The 21,924-nt window shown below is 36.1% G+C and overlaps 1 pseudogene; it reads right to left on the reverse strand.

The window, feature by feature from the left end:
• Nucleotides 1–5,455: 5,455 nt before the first annotated feature.
• On the reverse strand, nt 5,456–5,555 carry LOC122119054 (annotated as a pseudogene).
• Between the last annotated feature and the right edge of the window lie 16,369 nt (nt 5,556–21,924).

A 21,924-nucleotide genomic window follows, 5' to 3' on the forward strand; every position in this document is an offset into this window, starting at 1 on the left:
TTCCAATTCTGATTTTCTCTTCACTGTTTGGAGATAATAGGCTCATGGACTTTCTTGCCCAAGATGGCTTCAAATCATGATCGTCAGATCTCATCCTCCTGAGTAACCAGGATTCTAGGCATAAGCTGTCTATTTTTTAAATAATTTAGTAAATCATACAGTTACAGAAGTTCTAAATTATCATTACAACCTGTGTAATAGATGTGTGTATGTATATATCAATGCATACAGATAGAAATATTTTAACGTATCTTTGTATCTACAGTAGATTTATGAAAAATCAACCTTTGTTGTAAAATAAAATGGAAACAAAAGTTATTAAGGAGGAAAACAAAGGGAATTATCACATGTTTCTTGTTGTTGAATGGAATATGAATTGTGAGAATCAGTTTAGGAAAACCATCTTAATTTAACAAAATGGATAATGGGTATTAATTCCAATCTCTCTATTTGCCCATATTGTGCATCCTCACACATGAGTGTCAAAATCAAACCACAATTTTTGCTTTTGTATTTAATGCACCTGTTATAATTTAGGGGATTGATGAAGTAATCAAAAAATGATTAAAATAATAGTAAGTGAGCCTATGAGTTAGAGCTGAAAATGTTTTTAAATATAATAATAGCTAATTAAATTGAATTTATCTTACTTTTCCTCTATTGTCATGTCCCTCATTCCCAAATTAGAAAAGTACATAGAAGGTTCTCACTAAATTATTGTACAATAATGAAAAAAATGCATTGCACAGTGTGGTTTTAGCTTATTGAGACCTGTAGGGTGTAGTGTGTTTTTGAGGACTTGCAAAAAGTTGTGATGGTGAAGAAAGGACGGATGTGCTTATTCTGGAAAATTGCCTAGAGGATTGCTCCCAGAAAGATAGTGACGAATTCTTCCAAAAGATACAGTAAAATCACTTTCACAATCATGTTCACTGCTGCACTATTTACTGTAGCCAAGTTATGAAAACAGCCTAGATGCCTTATGGTGGAGGAATGGTTGGAGAAAGTGGGGCACATATACACAATTGGATTGCACCCATCCATTATGAAGACTGTTAAATAATTTGCAAAGAAATAGATAGATCTAAAAATATGTTAAGTAAACTAAGTCAGAGCCAGACACACAAAGGACCCATGTTCTGTTGCGTATTTGGAACATAGGACTTTATGCAAATTTACACAATAGTATTGCAGAAGAGTATTTAAAAGGCGAAATTTCTTATAAAATTGAACTTTTATTCCAACAAAATGAATACCAAGAAGCTATCATTTGGCAGATATGAGAAAGTCAAAGGGAAGGAATAAAGAGAGTTATGGATGAAGAGAGGGAAGGTATAATATTCAATGTAGAAACTAGAAGAAATGAAAGTGGGGTGAGGTTTGGAAGGGTGTGGGAAAGTTATGTAAAGATCCATTGTACTTATAAATTGAATTGTTGAATAGAAATTCCTCCATACAACTATTTAATAAAAATATAACTACAAACAATGGAAACATGGCTGGGAAGGAGGCTCAGTGGTAGAGAACTTGCCTTGCATGCCTGAGGCCCTAGGTTCGATTCCTCAGCACCACATAAGCAAAAAGTACAAAGCCAGAAGTGGCGCTGTGGTTCAAGTGGTAGAGAGCTAGCCTTGAGCTGAAGAGCTGAGGGACAGCTCCCAGGCCCAGCGTTCTGGACCCACGACCGGACCCCACCCCCCCCAAAAAAAAAAAACAATGGAGACATTTGAATCTTAAACTGTGTTTTCTTAAACCATGAGTCAAAATAATAGTTTCCTTCTCAGAAATTTTCTTTGCAGTTTTTTCCTCAAAATGACATAAAAGTGACCAACAGAATGAATGTCAATACATCACATTGCATATCCTAAAGAAACACAATATAAAAATCACAGTAAAAATGTTAGAATTCATCACATGATAAAATAACAGGGAGAAATGATCAAATCCTGATTGTTTTTCCAAGTACGTTACGTATGGTATCTAATTTGATCCTCACAATAATCCCATAAAGTAGAACTACTTCCATTTCTGATTCTCAGATGATGATATCGAAGTCTTCAGAGTTGGAATTATTAGTACAACATTGCACAAATGGTAAATCTTAGCCTGCACCCCATTCCCACCGTATCAAATAACTTCATTCTAATTTATGGCTAAAATACCAGCACTTAGTCCACTAATTCTAGGAAAATTTCCCAGAATTACTGTCCACATTCTAATAATATTTCACTTTATCTTTGTTAGAAAATAGGAAACTAAGCGGGATGCCGGTGGCTCCATCTGTAACCCTAACTACTCAGGAGGCTGAGATCTGAGGACTGCAGTTCAAAGCCAGCCCAGGCAGGATATTCTGAGAGATTCTTGTCTATAATGAACAGCTAGTAAACCAGAAGTGGTACTGTTGCTGAAGCGGTACAGTGATCAACTTGAGCGGAAGAACACAGGGACAGTACCCAAGCCCAGAGTCAAGCACCACAACCAACCAAACAAAAAAAAACCAAAAAGAAAAAAAAGGAAATAGGTAACTGTAATATGAAAACTCCAAGTTCATAATCAATTTATACCTCCCTGGTGAAAGGAGCTGCTAAACTATAACATTCTTGATTTCTAGCTCAAAATTTTAGAAATCATATTCTATCCCATGACAACACTGCATTGCCTGGGGACCCTCATCTCTGTTTAACACAGTCATACTGAAAGAATAACCTTCCCAATTCCTGATGGAAACAGACTGCCGGTCTATAGACCAATCATTTCCACATTGTAGCTCACATAAGTTGTTTACCATTAGAAGTATTTTGATTGCTTTTTATACCCAACATTTTGAGAGAAATATATTACATTAAAATGCTATTAAAGCAAGACTGATATAAAAATCACCTTTGACCCCAGATAAATATTTTACCTTTCATATACCCAAAAATGCAGTCTTACCTATCATTAATGTTAGGAACGAGAGGTTAAAAATCATAGACACCAAGACCTAAGCATCAATTAAAGACTCTCCAACTTGTGAATACAATTGGTTTAAAAAGATATCAATACTACTACACGTTTTTCAAAATTTCTTGTGATACTGAAGATTCAATCATAAAATATTAACACTTGAAAACAACTCATTTTCTTGAGAGTAGGACACAAAACACAACTAATCATTTTCAAATACCTTTATTTTTCTACAAATTCACTCTTATAATTATAAAGAGTGTGAAACTAACTGAAGTACAGAGCCACAAAGGTAATAATTTAACTGCATCATCTACATTCAAAAAACAATTACTAGAAAACAAAATTATACTAATAATTAGCTCACCAAACCACTTTATTATATTTTATTTACTTTCATAAAAACTGGGTTTTCATAAAATGATAGATTAAAAAAGCCTATATACCCACTTACATCTTCAGAACTTAAAAATATTTATTTCAGAAATGTCTTTAGCTCTATAGTCAATGAACTGAAATAATACTAAAATATTCAAAGGCTTTTCAGAAATTGCAAGACTAGCTCTGGGTTGTTATGTATATTGGAAAAGATATTCGAAAAGCCTTATTTGTTAAATTTGGGATAGTTACTCCCACAAAAGAACCATTAGTGAAGGTCCAATTGCATGTACAAAACAAGTTCAAATGCATCCACAATCTGGAGGTGACACAGGCTTTTTGTATGTTTGTTTTTGAAAGGTATATATAACAAGCATATCCACAATACTGTTTTCAGTCAATATGATGGGATATTCAAACCTAATAAATACAGGGTTGATTATCTTAGTGAGAATAGATATGATGTTACAAAGAAAGTTATTTTCAACAGAAATTTGGAAAGAGTTTATCCACCTTGTGTTTCACAGGAATAACCAGAGAGTAATACCTGTTTGGTCAAGTAGGTCAAACTCACTCCATGAGTATATCTTAAAAGTATAATCAATTTAAGAGGTCAAATACATGTTTTGTACTGACAGTCATCTTACAGCAATAACTTACTACCTAATTATATCTGCATCTTCTTACCTGACATATAACAAGAGCTGAAATTGGTCTCTTTTATCTAATTTAATGTTGTATATGCTTTGATTATGATGATGTTATTATTTGACAAATAAAATGTACAGAAGAGTGGCTCCATAGAAATGACATGACAGAACACTGATAAATAAAAACATTGCAACACAGTTAGCTCTTTTCAGCCTCACCCTGTCCACATTGGCAAGCAACATTGCAACAGCACACTCACACATATACACATACACACATGTGTGCACATGTACACACATATATATGCATGCTAAATTCAGGGTTTAGTACAAAAAAGTACAAATAAAATATTAGTGATTTGGACAAACGTTAATTTGCCTTATTACAAAATAATACACAATCCAGTCACCATGCGTGTTACATTTTACTTGCCTCACCACATGTGACCACTTAATTTATGTTAATTAATTGATTCATTCATTTGTTTTGTGCTAATACTATCCTTGAATTCAGGGCCTGGTTCTGTCCCAGAATTTGTTGTTTTTTTGTTTTAAAAATTTGTAAAAATTTTTCTCCTAAGTCATAATGGTTTGGTTAAGTTTCTTAATTTTCAAAAATGCCAATCCATCTTTGTGTCTGTACAAAATATTTTCACAATACAAAGCAACGGCAATATCTTACTTTAAAAATTCATGGATTCAATGGTATTCTTCAAGTGAATTGCCTGACTTTGATGTCAAATTGTATTCAAGAGTTGTTTGTATACATCTCTAATGATTTCTGCAGAGTTTGTGATTTTTCAAATCAGAAATCATTTTAACTTATCTGTTGAAATGAGTAGTACAGAAACTAAAAATATTTCTGGTGCTTGTCGGAAAAAATTATATTTTAAAATAATCTGTATTTTGTTTGTATAATGTCCATAATCTATTTCATTCTCTCCTAGATATAATACTTTGAATTCTACATTGTTCTATATTATATAGGTTCATTAATAAATGTGTTATTTCAGATAGCATTCCATATAGAAAAAGTTTAGGATTCCTTTTTTACCTAGGTCCTTATAGTATTTTATTTCTTTGGGATAAAATGACAATGTTATCTACTTTCAAAAGTTTTGTAAAGATTATGCTATATAAAGGCCTTTCTAAGGTGAGGATTTAATACACTGATGTCAAACTAACTTTCAGTTCAATGAATTATATGTGTTGTTACATTTGTATTTTTTATTGTGAAAATACTGTACCGAGGGGTTACAATTACATGGGCAAGATAATGAGTAAATTTCTTATCAAGCATTGTAGCCTCCTCCTTTGTTTCCGCTTCCCATCCCTTCCCATCCTCCCCCTGCCCCCCCACTCAATCCTCCCCACTACCCCGCCCCGCACCAAAGTTGTAAAGTTCATTTTTGACATAACGACTTGTATTTTTGTAATCAATTTTTTAATAACTGTTTTTCATTTCTTGCTTCTGAAGAATGAAAAATATTGAATTCTTCACAAATTTTCATATCATCCTTTTGCAAATGCCATGATAATCTCTATATTGTTGTAATTTGGGTAAACGTGCTGCTGAAGCATGTAGTATCCTGTAAATTTAAGTAGTTAATGATGCAATCTTTATACAGGCATATATCCCTGGTTGACTGTTTGTAACCAGGAAACCTTATTGTTCCTAAAAATGCTATTGATCTTAATTCTCTAAAATTCTGTGTATATTGGAAAAAACATATTGTTTGGTCGATTGCTCACATTTGCAATTTTTTGTCAATGACTATTTCAAGTCTTTTTCATTTTAAATTTGATCATACTTTGAAGCCTTTATAGCTAGGTCCAAAGGTGATAGCTTTTCAAGTACTTATTTATCAACTGAGTTAGCTTTGTGGAGCTAATGGATTCAAAGCAAGCCTTGCTTAAGAGCTACTTCTAAACTTCTGGGCTTAAAATTTCCTAAATGAGGTCGTACTGGCACAAATGTCTACCTGATCCTTTACTCTTCTTTCATATAGCAACAGACCAACCAGAATATCTTACCCTGACAGCATAGATTGTCTTACTGGAACAAAACTAATCTTAGTTAAAAAGGATCATGGAGAGATGAACAATTAAGACAGAATCATTTAGACTAGAAGGCATTTTATCAAAATATAATTGTTTCTTATACCTAATATTTCAAAAGTAGCTAAAGCCAAGAAGATGAAAAAGTTTTCACATGCATGATTACCTAATGTCCTGGCCAGTCTACCATCCAACCAGGCAGGAATTTACACTACTGCCTTTCTTTCACCAAATATTTTCACAGTTACAAGAGAAGTCTATATGTTTCTCCTTGATATTAGGCCTTAAATTGGTGATGTTTATCACAGTGTTTCCTCTTGCCTCTAGGCTGTAAATCTACAAATGGTAAAGCTTTAGGTCCAACTCTGTCAAACACTGAGGTAGAAATAATGGAGCAATACTTTAAAACACAGTTGCTTTTGATGCCCTAACCACAACAGTACATTGAAAAACATGTGCCTTTTTCTTACATTATATATAGTTATATATTTTATCTTTATACGTGCTAATATTTTATTTCACACAGTGAAACTTACTAGAATTAATTGATAATTTGACATATAAATAGATTAGAATATAAATAATAAGATTTAGAATGTACATTAGAATATAAAAAGCATCAATTCAATGTCTTCGGTATAAACTTTTGATACCTTCTAAGTGTTCTTGGGCTTCTGAATTCACATTGTAAAAAAAAATTATTGTTTTCCTCTAATCTATAAGGGACTTTACCCTGCTGCTCTGTTTATTGTTTTAATTCACTGATGCCAAAATATTTTTCTCCAATTTCGGAAGCCTTCCTACTGATTATACCCAATTTTTCTGATATGATATCTAAAAGGTATTACTCTTCTGCAGGACCCATGGGTCCTAGGATCCAGGTCCCAGTTATCTGCTTCATCAGATAACAAGGGCAAGATATCTCACCTAGACTCATGAAACATGTCAACAGAAAGTAATTGAAAATCCATATCAATTCCTTACGACACCAGAATTAGCAGTATGCAATTGTGAAATGCAATGCAACTTAAAATGCAAGATGAGATCACAAAATCTAACAGAAAGTACAGCAATTCAAACTTTCAAAAAAATGACCAGACCATATGTGTGACCAAGATCACAAATGTCACAAAATTATTTTTAATACCCCTCTTCTAATGATTACTGAAAGATTTAGTCCAGCATAAGTAGGCCAAAAAAATAGTTCCTGAACGATAGATCCATAATTGGTCTACCAAGGCTAGGAAAACTTGACTTCAGGTCAAATATAATTCAAAAAACATTAATTGAGAAGATCGTTAATGCTTTAAAATACTGGTACTTCAGTAAAACTTGGTTCTGTTGTATAAAAATGTTATCATTCACAAACAAATGACAACCTACATTTAATCTCCTGAAAACAGATTCCTTTTCAAATAATATTTTAAAAATCACATTCACCAAAATAACATTTGACAAGTAGACGATAGTGACATTACAAATTTTTCAAGTTTAGGGTGCAAGTTACAATAGAGTTGATTAATTTCTCCAGCACTAATGCCAAGCAGGTTCAACCATTCATTAAAGTGCAGAAATAGTACCACCCACCATTTGTGTTGTTCAGTAGGTGCCTTCCAGAAATGTGTCAAATATAACAACCTTCCATAATTCAAACCCAAACACTAGCTAATATAGTAAGTTTTATCACTTAATAAGGTACATTTTAAAAAGTCACAAATAGATGCTTTATCATATGTTGTTTTATGTTTTCCCTATCTGTCTAACATAGTAAGAAATATGACTTAAAGTCATGAATATGGGTACTCATCAGAGATGTGACAAACATAAAATCTGTCTTCTATATCTATCATATTCCTCTATAGTAGTAAATCATGGTTGTCTTCCTTTTCCAAAACTTATAGGTAGTAGAAAATATTATCCCATGTAAAATAAAATAATCACAAACCTTTTAACAAAGGCATTTATAAAATTTTGTAGTTAGGAATATATTCTAAGCCATATTTAAACTTTCTTGTTGAATAAAGATTAATCTTCCAAATGGATGAGAATAAAATCATGTCTAGGTCCTTCACGTCTCCAGTCTTGCAAATTGTTATTGCAGATGAATAAATTATGGAAATATAAGCTGACATCAGTTCAAGTATATTCAGGATTGAAACTCCATGGAATGTATTTAAACCTTTCAAAATATTAACAGACAGTTTAACAGAATGACTATCAGGAAGGTGAAACCAGAGAGGAATAATAGTAAAGACATAGAATGAATGACAAATGGAACAAGGGACAAGTACAGCTAGAATACTCAATGTACACATGTGATAAAGGACGTGGTAAATCTGAAATAAATCTTGGAGAAGGGGTTGGTTGAGAATGATAGAAGAAGTCACTCTGATCCAGGAGAATTGGACAATTAGATGGACATATTTATTGTAATACACTTTCAAAACCTTTTGAAATTTAGTTAAAAAAACACAACAAAAAACAAAAACACACAAAAATCACAACCAAACAGCAATCTCTAGAAAGGATGAATGTGACCACTCAAAATTTTAAATAGTTAATGAAAGGTAGTCTTGGGAAAGCAAACAAAGCTGTTCAAAGAGGGCAGTTTTGGGTAGCAGAGAATTTTGAACAGATTTAAATAGATTGTCTAAGGATATGAATCACCTATATCTGCTGCAAATATTTTCTTCTGTGAGTTCTCTTTGTCTGCAGTGGATAATCCAGTCCTCAGCCACACTTTATAGCTTGTGAAGATAGAATGGGAGAAACAATATCAAGAACCCATTACTCCACTGGAGACAGAAACGTCCTCTATGTTTTCTTTCATCTCTCTTCAATACTCTTCCGTCAAATTTTTAAGGCAAGTGATTTCTTTTGTTTTTTCTTTTTCTTTTTTAATTTAATTTAATTTTATTTTATTTGTTGACATACTGTACAGAGGGGTTACAATTACATGGGTAGGATAATGCATACATTTCTTACCAAGCATTGCAGCCTCCTCCTTTGTTTACCCTTCACATCCCTTCACAGCCTCCCCCCTCCCCCCCAATCCCAATCCTTCTCCTTCCTCCCCATTCCCCCCGCCCCGCACCGACATTCTAAAGCTCGTTTTGGACATGACAAATTGTACTTCTCATTGTTGCAACAGGTCCACCTGTTTCCTTAAACAACTGGTTTTTCCCCATGTCCTCCACAAGTTATACTGACATGAAATATAGAGAAAGCAGGGGTTATACTGTGGGGGAAGGATACACAAAGCAACAAAGAGATAATCTTATAAATACCTTAGAAACATATATATGACAGAAAAAAACATTAAAATACATATCTAAGGGTTCATTTTCCTGACATCACATTATCTGACCTTTTCCGCTTGACTCATACATATACTAGATATTGCAAATAAGGGAAACCATGGGACCTATGTTTCTATGGGCCTGGCTTACTTCACTTAATATAATTTTTTCCAAGTTTTTCCATTTCCTAATAAATGGGGCAATGTCATTCATTCTGATGGAGGCATAGAATTCCATTGTGTATATATACCACATTTTCTTGATCCATTCATCTACTGAGGGGCATCTGGGTTGGTTCCAGATCTTAGCTATGGTAAATAATGCTGCAATAAACATAGTTGTGCTGGTAGCTTTAGTGTGGTCTTTTTTGTAAACATTTGGGTAAATGCCCAAAAGTGGGATTGCTGGGTCATAGAGGAGTTCTATGTGAAGTCTTTTGAGGAACCTCCATACTGCTTTCCAAAGTGGTTGAACAAGTTTACATTCCCACCAACAATGAAGTAAGGTTCCTTTCTGTCCACATCCCCTCCAGCATCTTTTGTTGTTAGAGTTCTTGATTTTTGCCGTTCTAACTGGAATGAGGTGATATCTCAATGTTGTTTTGATTTGCATTTCTTTTAAGGCTAGGGATGTTGAACATTTCTTCATGTGTCTATTGGCCATCCTTCTTTCTTCTTCAGAGAAGTTTCTCTTTAAGCCTTTCGCCTACTTATTTATTGGGCAGTTGTTTCTTTGAGGATTTGTTGTTGGGGGATATAATTTTTTGAGTTCCAAGTATATTTTAGCCATGAGACCCTTGTCCGTTTTATGGCTATTAAAGATCTTCTCCCAATCCCTGGGCTTTCTATTGATCTTGCTAGCTATATCATTTGCCCTGCAGAAGCTCTGCAACTTTATGCAATCCCATTTGTCCAACCTTTCTTTGATTTGTTGTGTTTCCGGGTCTCTATTCAGAAAATTTCGGCCTGAGCCAAGGAGACATAGGGTTTCTCCTATTCCATCCTGTAATATTTTCAGAGTGTCTGCTTTGAGTTCAAGGTCTTTGATCCATTTGGAGTTGATTCTGGTGCAGGGTGATATGTAAGGATCTAGCTTTAGTTTTCTACATGTAGTTAACCAATTTTGCCAGCACCATTTACTGAAGAGGCTGTCTTTCTTCCATTCTATTATTTTAGCTCCCTTATCAAAGATTAGATGGCTATAGGTCTGTAGGTTTATTTCTGGGTTTTCAATTCTATTCCATTGGTCCTGAGGTCTGTTCTTATGCCAGTACCAAGCTGTTTTGATTACTATGGCTTTATAGTAGAGTTTGAAATTTGGTATTGATATTCCTCCAGCAGTGTTCTTTCCGTTGAGGAGCGTTTTTGCTATTCGGGGTCTTTTATTGTTCCATATGAATTTTTGGATTGCCTCTTCTATTTCCTTGAAGAATGAGGTTGGAATTTTGATAGGTATTGCGTTGAATTTGTAGATAGCCTTGGGAAGTATTGCCATTTTCATGATGTTAATCTTTCCAATCCAGGAGCATGGGAGGTTTTGCCATTTTTTAAGTTCTGTGTTGATTTCCTTTTTCAAGATTTTAAAGTTTTCATCATAGAGGTCCTTGACTTCTTTAGTTAAGTGAATTCCTATGTATTTTATTTTTTGTGGGGCTATTACAAATGGAGTTGCTTTCCTAATTTCAGACACACTTTTCTCATTGTTGGCATAGAGAAAAGCCATTGATTTTTGGGGGTTAATTTTATAACCTGCTACTTTGCCAAAGTTTTGAATCAGCTTGAGTAATTTGGGAGTGGAGTCTATGGGATTCTTTAAATACAAGATCATGTCATCTGCAAAGAGGGAGAGTTTTATTTCTTTTTCCCTATTTGGATCCCCTTTATGTCTGCATCTTGTCTTATTGCTGTAGCTAGGCATTCTAATATTAGATTGAAGAGAAGTGGAGAGAGTGGGCATCCTTGTCTTGTTCCTGAGTTAAGAGGAAATGGCTTTAGTTTTTCACCATTGAGTATAATGCTGGCTGTAGGTTTGTCATATAAATCCTTTATTGTATTGAGGAATGTAAGTCAAGTGATTTTGAATTATATCTTTCATTCTTTGTTCTGGCAAAGTAATTAACCAAACTAATTTACTAAATATTATTTGCCATTTTTTCTACCATGCTGTTTACTTGTCTAAAAGAGCCCATTAAACTTCACCTTTGCATTTGGTTGCCACGAACACCCAACGTCTATGTTAATGAGGACAACTCTAATGTAAAACTTTGTCTCCAAACAACCTTTCCAAGAAGCTGTGATCACAAATATTTAGCTATACTTTTTTTCTTTTACATTGAAAGTCTTCTTGTGTCTAAAGTGCCACAAAAATAAGTACTCCATCTACTTTTTGGTTCAATCACTTCTAACCTCAAAGATATATTTTGCTAAGAAGATGCTTAGAGGAAACCAAAGTATACTCCACTTTTATGTTCTCTCTTAGGTCTCTCCTTAGATACCATATCAGGATCAGTAAAGTTATTCTTTGCAAAATTATTTCAATAGATTATTTTTTTCTTGGTCTTGCATTTGCTCAGCAAGATGTATGGAAAATAATAGAGTTAAATGATCCATACCTTGGGTGACAGTGTCTGTTACAAAGGACAATGCTTCTATGTCCTAAATCTATGTCCTCCTCTTAGCTCTTGCCTAATTTCCAATTAAGCACAGCTTCTTGGCCTCAAGTCCAGTGAAGCTGAAAGACTAAAAGATCTCCTCCTCACCCTGCCCCGCTATATCTTCATGGTTTCTCTTTTAAAACTCTTTGAAGTTGCCTCATTTGAACACAGAATTTATTTTCCTGTCTTCATTCAGTCTATTCTGCATTGTAGTGAGCCATATAGGCTCTGTAAAATCACTTTAGGTAACAAAAATATTAAGACAATCTATATCAAAATTTCTGGCCTCCCTCCACTGCTGAAGTCAATATGCTTAGATAGGGCTTGTAAGAACATTGTTTGCTTACCCTTTCAATTTTCTCAATTCTTTTCTGATCCCAAACTTTTTGGCTTATGTAATGAGAAGTCTTCACTACCTCATGTTGATAAGGATATTATTTTTGTGAGCTGCTTATAAATGTGTAATCATTGGAGTATCCAATCAGATTTTTTTTCTGTGTTTCAGTGCTTCACGTGCAAAGACATTGGGGAAAGTGTTACAAACAGAAAAGTGTGAACCCAATACCTTCTTTCATTTTGGAGGGCACTTTCTGCCTAAATATTTTGACTCAAATTATCTTTTTCAAAGAATAATTTTGGTAATTAAAGTTCAATTCACAAATTTTGATGTCTAAGTTTTTTTTAAGAACTTTGAATTTCACACAGTGAGAGTATGTTTCCTTGGTAAGGACAATTCTCAAGGAAACCTACAGGATTTACAGTAAGGTTTCTGAAGTTTGTTTAGTGTGAAAATGAGCTATTTTTACCCACTTTTCTCCCTCTCAACTAAGTCTCCATAGTTTCTTTGAATGAAAGCCTATTTTCCCAGGCAATTTTCTTGATAGGCTAAGTTGTTAAAAAGTTTGAACAATTAAAATATGCCTGTCATAATTTTTAAACTCTTTTGAAATTCCTTTATCAAAATCACGTTTTCCCCAATCCTAATTCAACTTTTAACATCAAAAACTGTAACATGTTGTTCACATGATATAGTGTCCATGCAACTATTATTTTCCAGTGGCTTTATGTGTATATATGAACATATAAGCTGATGCTGAGCAAAATGAACTCCAAGATATGAATACAGAGATTTTTTTTGCAGTTGTTTTTAATGTACTATATGATTTCTATTTTCTTTGGGGTTTTCCCCCTATGGTTTGTCCCCGGCTCTATTTGATTTTGGTAGCCTGTGTATTGTGTATACATTTACCTTAATTAGGGAAGGGAACAGGAACAACAAAATGGCGACACAAAGGACAAAGAGCAAGACAATGCAATAGCATTACTCACAAGACAATATGTTGGAAATGTACATTACAACTTGTGAGGAGTATTGAGGTGAAAGAAAACTGTGAGAAAAATGAAAGGGGGTAACAAGTTTGAAAAGTTATGTATTCACTACCTCACAATTACTGTAACCCCATTGTACATCAATTTGACAATAAAATTAAATTAAAAAATAAGCTGCATAAAATATAATTTCACTGTATTGTATAGTAAATATTATTCTGTATTTTATGTAGCAACTTTTTAAAAATCAATACTATTTGGCATGTAATTTGAATCGATTACTCTTTTTTTATCAGAGAGTCATCAACTTGAATGTTATCCAACTAGACAATATTTTCACAATAAACTTGCCAATATTTTGAAAAAAGAATAAATTTAGTATTTTCTCATACTAAAACCGAAAACAGTTTAATTCTATGGAAACCCATAACTTTTAAAAGTAAATAAGTTGTTATGAGGACAGAATATATGTGCTCCTCAAAACTCCTATGACTAATAAGTACTCATTTTCAAATTCTGAACATTCCATATCTGAGAGATTCAAAACAGTACCTGTTTGCATGTTATGTAATTTTGCAATAGATGCAGTTTCCAATGGATTGTTCCAAATTGAGAAGTCAACAGAAAAATAGCCACATTCTGGTAGAGGAAAAAATTATGAAGCATCTGTAATTAATTCTTCAAGAGTAAGCACATTTTATCAGAGTAAGCTATTATTTCTATGACCATCAATCCCAGGATTTATTCCATAAAGTCATCCTAGTCCAATAGTTTCCAACTTATAAAGTGCACCTTAAAATTCCCTTAATTCACATCATGAATAGCTTATCTCTATTGTGAAAAATACTACACCTCTGATAATGTGATGCTCTCCTTGTTCTGGAAAGAATACTACAATAAACTGGGTTGCATCATTTTTCCCCTAGTGAGATTCTTGAGATGAGATCACTTGCAAATGTTATTCATTTTTATACTTTTTTAAACTATCACAGATATTCAGGATGCTAAGGTCAGAAGATTATGGTTGAAATCTCCAATAAACTCAGAAAAAGTCAGACACAAGTGGCACTGAGATTGAAGTGGTAGCACACGATCCTTGAGTATAAACAGGCTCAGAGACAGTTTCCAGGCCCAGATCTCAAGCCCTAGGACAAACCAATAAAACAAAAACAAATCCCAAATGTAGCATTTTTCTCATTGTATAAAGAGGCACGTAATTAAGGAACTTGCTTCCTGTGTTACATATAGGTAGAAGAAAGAAGATGTCACACCATTATTCTCTTCATACAATGTCATACAAAACCCTCAAAAATTGCAATTTTTTCTATACTTATAAATTAATATTGATTTGTTGGCAACTCTGTCTAGATTATTTACATTATCATCTTATACATGAACTGTTGGAATTATCTATTAACTAAGATCTAATTATAACTCTTTTGAAAGCATATTCTAGGCAAATAGAATGCCAGAAACATTTGTGAATTTGTCAATTAAACCCTCTACTTAAAAAGAATTTTGTAGTATCCTATAAAATATTAAATTACAAAAAAAAAACTAAAATATTTATGTTAACTCTAAATTCTAATTTAGAAATATCTACAAAGTCCTGCATTTGATGAACTTTGCTATTTCTCTAGACTTAAGATTTTGTAATCCTTCCTCATTTCTTTAGAATCCAACAGAATGATGCTTACTTACTTTTTCAAATTTTGGGTGGGAATCATGAGCCATTTTGAATCTGAGAATATTCTGTAATGAAGAGAGCATTTAAAACACAACTGAAGATTATACACGAGTTACATTTCAATAGGAAAGTTGACTTTTCAAAACATAATGACAAAATTAGCCCAAACTTGCAACTGTGTATTCGTTTCTTGTTGTTTGGTATGTTTTATTAGACAAAATTATACTACCTGTTCCAGGGAAGGTATCGCTATTTAATTCTACTCTCTAATCTCCTGCCTTAGTCTGAGTGCTAGAATTCCAGGCTTGTATCACATTGCCTTGCCATGGTTTGTTGGTTTATTTAATCTAGACATAGACTAGCAAATCTGAATTTCTCCAATGATATTATCCAGTAGACTGACTGCTCAGAGTGTTTATGTACTATTTTCAAAGATCTTCTAAATTTGACACAGTATATGATCATTTTCAGATGCACCTGCTGGTATCTCTGATTCATTCGATCCTTTTAATAATAATTACTTGACTCTCTTACTATCTCTCGTCCCTACCTATGTAATAGTCTCAAACTTTTTTGAAGAAAGTTCACTTGAGGACTTTCTAATATTAAAATTTATCTCATAATTCTTACTCAGGACATATTTTCTATTGCTTTTTTAAAACTTTTCTGAATATTGTAAGAGTTGTTTCATTTATGTATTTGTGTGTGCACATATAAGTACCTCTGTGTGTATGTGTGTGTTTGTATGTATGTATGCAAAATCCTCAAGCTCTTATTCATCGATCTTGCTCATGACTGTATTCTATCACCTGAGACATTCTTCCAATCCAGGTTTTGGCTGGTAGTGTGGCAAAGACTGTTCGGCCCAGACTGCATGCAAACTGAACTTTCCAGACTCCTTAACATTTTTAGGTTTTATTTCTTCAGAAGTATCAACTTGTAAACTACAAACATTTTTGTGAGTGAAAAGCCTAAGCTGTAGTCCAGATTTTTAACTCAAAATTTCATAGAAAGATAGATGAACATAAACATTGCATATGCTGAGTGTACACTGTTAGAAATGTGATCTTAAGCCAGGTGGTGGAGAGATCTGAGGATTGGGGTTCAAAGCCAGCCCAGGTAGGAAAGTCCAAGAGACTCTTTTCTCCAATTAACTACAAGAAAACTGGAAGTGGCACTGTGGCTCAAGTGGTAGAACAGTAGCCTTGAGCTGAATAGCAGAGAGACAGCGCCCAGGCCCAGAGTTCAAGTGCCAAGACCAACAACAACAACAAAATGCAAGTAAAGAAAAATGAATGCGATCTTAGCCACTAGTTCATTACTATTATAATCCCTGCTCTCTCAAGATGGACTTTTTTTCCAGTTAAATCCATGCCCTTATAGTTGACTTGAATTGGAACCAGAATTATTCTTCCATTCTACTTTTTAAAAATTTGTGTGATTAACAAGCGTGATTTAGAAAGGGAAAGGCCTCATACTTCATGTTCCACTTAGGAACACTCCCATAAATCTACATACTGGACTTGCCTTTATTGTTTCGATGTTGTCTTATTTGTAGTCTTCTATAGTGTATTGAACCCTTATACTTAAACACAGTACTTCTCTTTCTCCTATTATTGCAAATGTTTCTCTTACTGTTAACTCATGTGCACTAGGGAAATAATGTACAGCACATATACTCAAAAAAAGAATGATCTGAGGATCTTCTTCCCATTTAAAATTTGGCTTAATTTGCAGAGTAATTATGAAGTTTGAACTAAATGTACTCATGGATAATGTATTTATAAGCAATATAAATGTTATATTTTCTCTTTACTAAGTTGTCTCTGAAACACCTGTTACCTCATGCCCAAAAGTGTCCTTGTGTTAGTTCAATGAAGCCCGAAAACATTCCTTAGACCTCAAGAAGCACCAATGATTGTTACTGGACTTTGTGGAAACTGAGCCCAGGAGAGGAATTGAACATAGAGGAATGATAGAGTTCAAATTAACTTCTGCATTCCTTTTTACTGTACAAGAAAAGAATCCCAAGGCTTGAAGGAAACTCTGTCCCTTGCTTTGTCCAGTGTGTTTTTTATTCATATAAAATTGTCTATAAACTTCTAGTTGAGAGTATTACAAAAGATAATAATGTGCCATGTGAAGGCCAGCATAGAATAAAAGGAATTAACATTGTTGTGTTTTTAGTTAGTTTGTATTTGTTTTTGCCAATTGTGTGGCCTTAACTCTGGGCCTAGGCACTCTCCCTCAGCTCTTCAGCTCAAGGATAGTGCTCTACCACTTGAACCACAGTGCCATTTCTGACTTTTTCTGTTTATGTGGTACTGAGAAATCAGGGCTTCATGCATGCAAGGCAAGTACTCTACCACTGAACCACATTCCCAGCCCCTAATAACATTGTTTTAAAATTGTTCTGCTGCAAAGAATCAAAGACATGGAGGTTTAAAAGTGTCTTATGGATGGATATTTCACCCCTGAGATGATTCTCTTTTTGCAGGAGTCAGTTATCAATTCCTTTAGTCTTGTCCTAAGTTCTCCATAGCAATAAGAATTCCAAAAAAGCAGGATCCTGTGAGTATGATCCACACAAGCAGCCTCTTCTCAGACCAGTTTCCCTTTAAGGAGAGTCCCAAAGAAATATCGGGGGTTGTTTTTGTTTGCTTGTTTGTTTAGTTTGTCCTAGTTCTGGGGCTTGAACCCAGAGCCTGGACTCTGTCCCTGAACAGTTGTCTTTCTTGCCCACCTATCCTCCAAGATAGTACTCTACTGCTTGAGCCAAAACTCCACTTCAGGCTTTTTTAGTGTTTATTTACAGATAAGAGTTTGACAGACTTTTCTGTCTGGGTTGGCTTTGAACTAAGACAGTAAGAAAGCCTAGTGAGACCAACAGTATGGACTTCTCTTTTGAAAAAAGAAATATTAGATGAAGTTTATTATAAAGCTAATATTTGACAATTTTTAAAAGAAGAGAATATGACCAGCAAAGAAGCCATAAATTAAATAACTCAGCAAAAGTAGGTGTACTGAATCATTTTGGAATTATTTTTTATGCTTGGAAAGATTACTATTGACCTTGTCATTCCATTTGGGGAAACTGAAAGTCATATTTGCACTTTTTTTGTTGGTCATGGAGCTTTCACTCTGATCCTGGGCGCTGTCCCTCACCTCTTCATCTCAAGTTGAGCACTCTATCACTTTAGCTACAGCACCACTTCTGGGTTTCCTGTGATTAATTGAAGATAAGGGTCTCATGGACTTTCCTTACAAGGCTTGCTTTGAACCACAATCCTCTGGTCTCATCCTTCTGAGTAGCTAGGATTACAGGCTTGAGCTACCAGCACCTGGCTCATATTTGCATTTATGTGTACTTAATGACACTATGTAGACAAAGAATGGAAATTTGATGACATTGCAGCTTTTCAGAAAAATTGGGGTAGGAATAAATATGTCCTCATTTTTCCATGTGGTTATATTAATGACTCATGAGCTATGGGACTCTTACATTAGCATCCTATGCCATCTGTGTAGGTGTTATTTAGTGTTAGGCAATATTCATAGAGTAATATAGAAAGACTGAGATATTTAGAAAGCAAAGGAGATCAGGTATGGAAGAACAGCATAGAAGCAGATACATTTATCACACAGATATTAAGAAGTAGCCTAAGAGATTTAGAATGTTAAAGGCAATGAGGTATAAGCCTAGTTGATAACTAGTTCTTCAATAACCAAAAATATTTCCCTAGAACAGTTTCTGGTATATGTTAGTTACTATCATTTATTCATTCCATCTGGAGATATTCCTTCTCTTCTATCACAACTTTTAATTAGCCTATGCTTTTTTGGAGCCATGACTGACCAAAAAGATTTCCAAGTCTCACTTAGACTAGCCTTCTCTGTGATTAGCAGTGACCACTCAAAAGCCTGGAATCTTTGAATTTCCAGAATTCATCTTCACTTCACATCTAAGTACATTCCTAGCATTAACTGCAGTGATCTAATGAACAAAACATTTTTGTTCAACACAGTATCCTAATATAGGCAAAATGCATGAATTAAGGACTGTTGTCAGGTATCCATATGGAAGGAGCAATTATATATTCCAAGTATGTGTTCTGTATTTTGTATTTACTAACTGTTTTGTTTTGTTTTTGATAGTCCAGGGAGCTTAAACTCAGGGCTAGGGAATTATTCCTGAGCTTTTTTTTTTTTTTTTGCTCAAAGCCACCACTCTACCACTTGGGGACAGCACCACTTTCAGTGTTTTTCTGTGATGAATTGAACCCAGGGGCTCATGCATGCTAGGCAATCACCACACCATGAAGTCACATTCCCAGCCCTAAATGACTTTCTTAAGATGACATTACATTTTCATTCTATAACTATGTATCATAATTTTGGCCAGGTGGTAGAAAATGACATACAAAACAATACTAAGTCCAGTAAGGCTGGATGGACAATGAATAACCGTCATGGTCTAGCCAGGGCCCAGAGGGGCTTACCTCGTGGAGCTGGTTCAAAAGGCTGAGCAAGACAGCTCCTAACCCACAGCCTACCTCCAGAATGAGAGGGCCACCTTGGGTTCCAGCCACATGGGGACGCTGGGCCACTTCCTCCAGCACTCATTAAACCATTTCCTGTGTGTGTGAGAGAGAAAGTCAGAAGTACACTTAAGCCGGGTGCCCATGGCTCAGACCTCTAATCCTAACTACACAGGAGGCTGAGATATGAGAATCATGGTTCACAGCCAGCCCGGGCAGGAACATCTGTGAGACTCTTATCTCTTAGCACCAAAAAACTGGAAGTGGCACTGTGGCTTAAGTAGTAGAGTGCGAGCCTTGATCTGAGGAGCTTGGGGACTGCGCCCAGGACCATAGTTCAAGACCCAGACTGATAAAAATTGGACTTCTTGACAATAATAGCACTCATTGTACTAGGGAGCATGGCAGAGAAGTCAGGCCAAGCTTCTTGTGAACTGGAGATCATGAGTATGTCACCTGGCTTCTTGCCTTTGAATCACCAGCTGCAAAACTGAACACAGGGAAGGATCCCCTTCCTTATGGGGATAAGGTAAGGATGAAAGAGAGCTATGTTTTGTTTCACAATCCCTCAACTGTTCCACGATTAATAACAGGCCCCACCTGAGCCTTTTCCAGGTATCTTCCTTTCATTTGCTCACAGAATTGCCAAGAACCATATTTGATGGCTGCTCCCTCTGTGCCCTATGCCAGAGATCCCTCTGTATAAATCCCTTGTTGCCTCACAATTGTCCCAAGAGGAGACTGCGGTCCAATGTTTGAGGCCTAACACAGGGCTTAGCCTGTGGTCAAGAATTGGCTGCTGTGCAGTAAGAGTTTGAGATAATCCATCTAAACCGATGCCTGAACATGGTGCTACATGTCTACTACCCCAACTACAGAGGACCAGGCCTGGTGGATCATGCCGGTCACAGATAGGAGGATCATGATCCAGCCCAGCCTGACCATATATTTAGTCTCTATCTTGGAAATGCCCAAGACAGAAAGGCTTGGCTCACATGGTGGAAGACCTGACTGGCAAGCATAAGGCCTTGAGTTCAAACCCTAATATACCAAAAAGAATCCGAGGCCCGGTGCCAGATGCTCATGCCTATAATCCTAGCTACTCAGGAGTCTGAGATCTGAAGACCACAGATCAAGATTTAATATAGGTTTGGCGTCACCCATCAGACATCATGGTGAGAAGAGGGGAGTCTGACCTATGCTGGTGCACTCCATACTCGCAGAGTGCACATCCTTACTAAGTTCTGGCTACACAATCTGTCCCCCTGGGAAACCACCCCCTGTGGGACACACCCCCAGGTCCTCCCAAGCTCCCACTGCCACCAACCAGGCCCAAGGGAGTAGACAGCTCCAGGGCACACAAATCCCTTGGTCTTGTAATTTAATGGTGATAAATCCCCTTCAAGCATCTTACCCTTCCAGGCCCCTAGACCTCAGCAAAGAAGCTCCCAAAGATAGCAGGAAAAGTTACTAAAGGGTCCGACTATCTTTGTTGCAACACACTTCTACACACACACAAATCCAGACTGGTGACAGAAGACTCATCCATGCAGCACCTGAAATTTGCCAATTGATCACTCACCTGAGCACTGTCAGGATGTACAAGTAGAAAGATGATCTCTCTCTCTTTCCCTCTCTCTCTCTTTCCCTCTCTCTCTCTCTCTCCCCCTCTCTCTGTCTCTGTCTCTCTCTCTAATGCACACACACACACACACACACACACACAAACACACATACACACACACACACACACACACACACACATGACTCAGAGAAGTGCCTCTGCTCGTTCCTCATCTGGTACAATGTACAAGCTGGAGCATGGAGGTTCCCTTGAGAGAACCAGGGGCTCCCACCCAAGGGGAGCACCACTCAAATGAAACAGCACCACCCCACCTCTCCCTTTCTCCAGGGCCAGATCCTGCCCCTTGGGAACAACCAGCCTTGACTCCACATTCACCAAAACCCTAGGCCAGGATGCTGGGTGAAGGAGTCCTGAGACAGGTGTCTCCTCAGAGCCTGGGAAAGGAAACTAGTAGAGGGTCATGACCTCAGAGGGGTGTCTGACCAGGGGTGAGGGGAAATAGATGGAGTCCTAGGGCTACATACATTGACATACTCCTTACTTCTAACCTACATGCTCCTGGGCTAATTGGTGGATTCTTGGGGAGGACGAGGAAATCAAATGGAACAAGAGCACCAGCACATGCTGGCAGAGCTGGTGATGATCCTGTGAGAACTGTTGACAGCTGAGGGGTAGGGGAACAGGCCTGGTGTATGTGTGAGGGGGGTTGGGGTATTCCTCCCAGATATTCACCTTCTGCTTTGACCCCCAGCGCCCTTCACCTCCCTCCTGGGCTTTTCTGGGTCCCTCTTCAGGTGAAAG

The sequence above is a fragment of the Dipodomys spectabilis genome, unplaced genomic scaffold, assembly GCF_019054845.1.
Source record: "Dipodomys spectabilis isolate Male_0828 unplaced genomic scaffold, ASM1905484v1 ptg000161l, whole genome shotgun sequence".
Lineage (NCBI taxonomy): Eukaryota > Metazoa > Chordata > Mammalia > Rodentia > Heteromyidae > Dipodomys > Dipodomys spectabilis.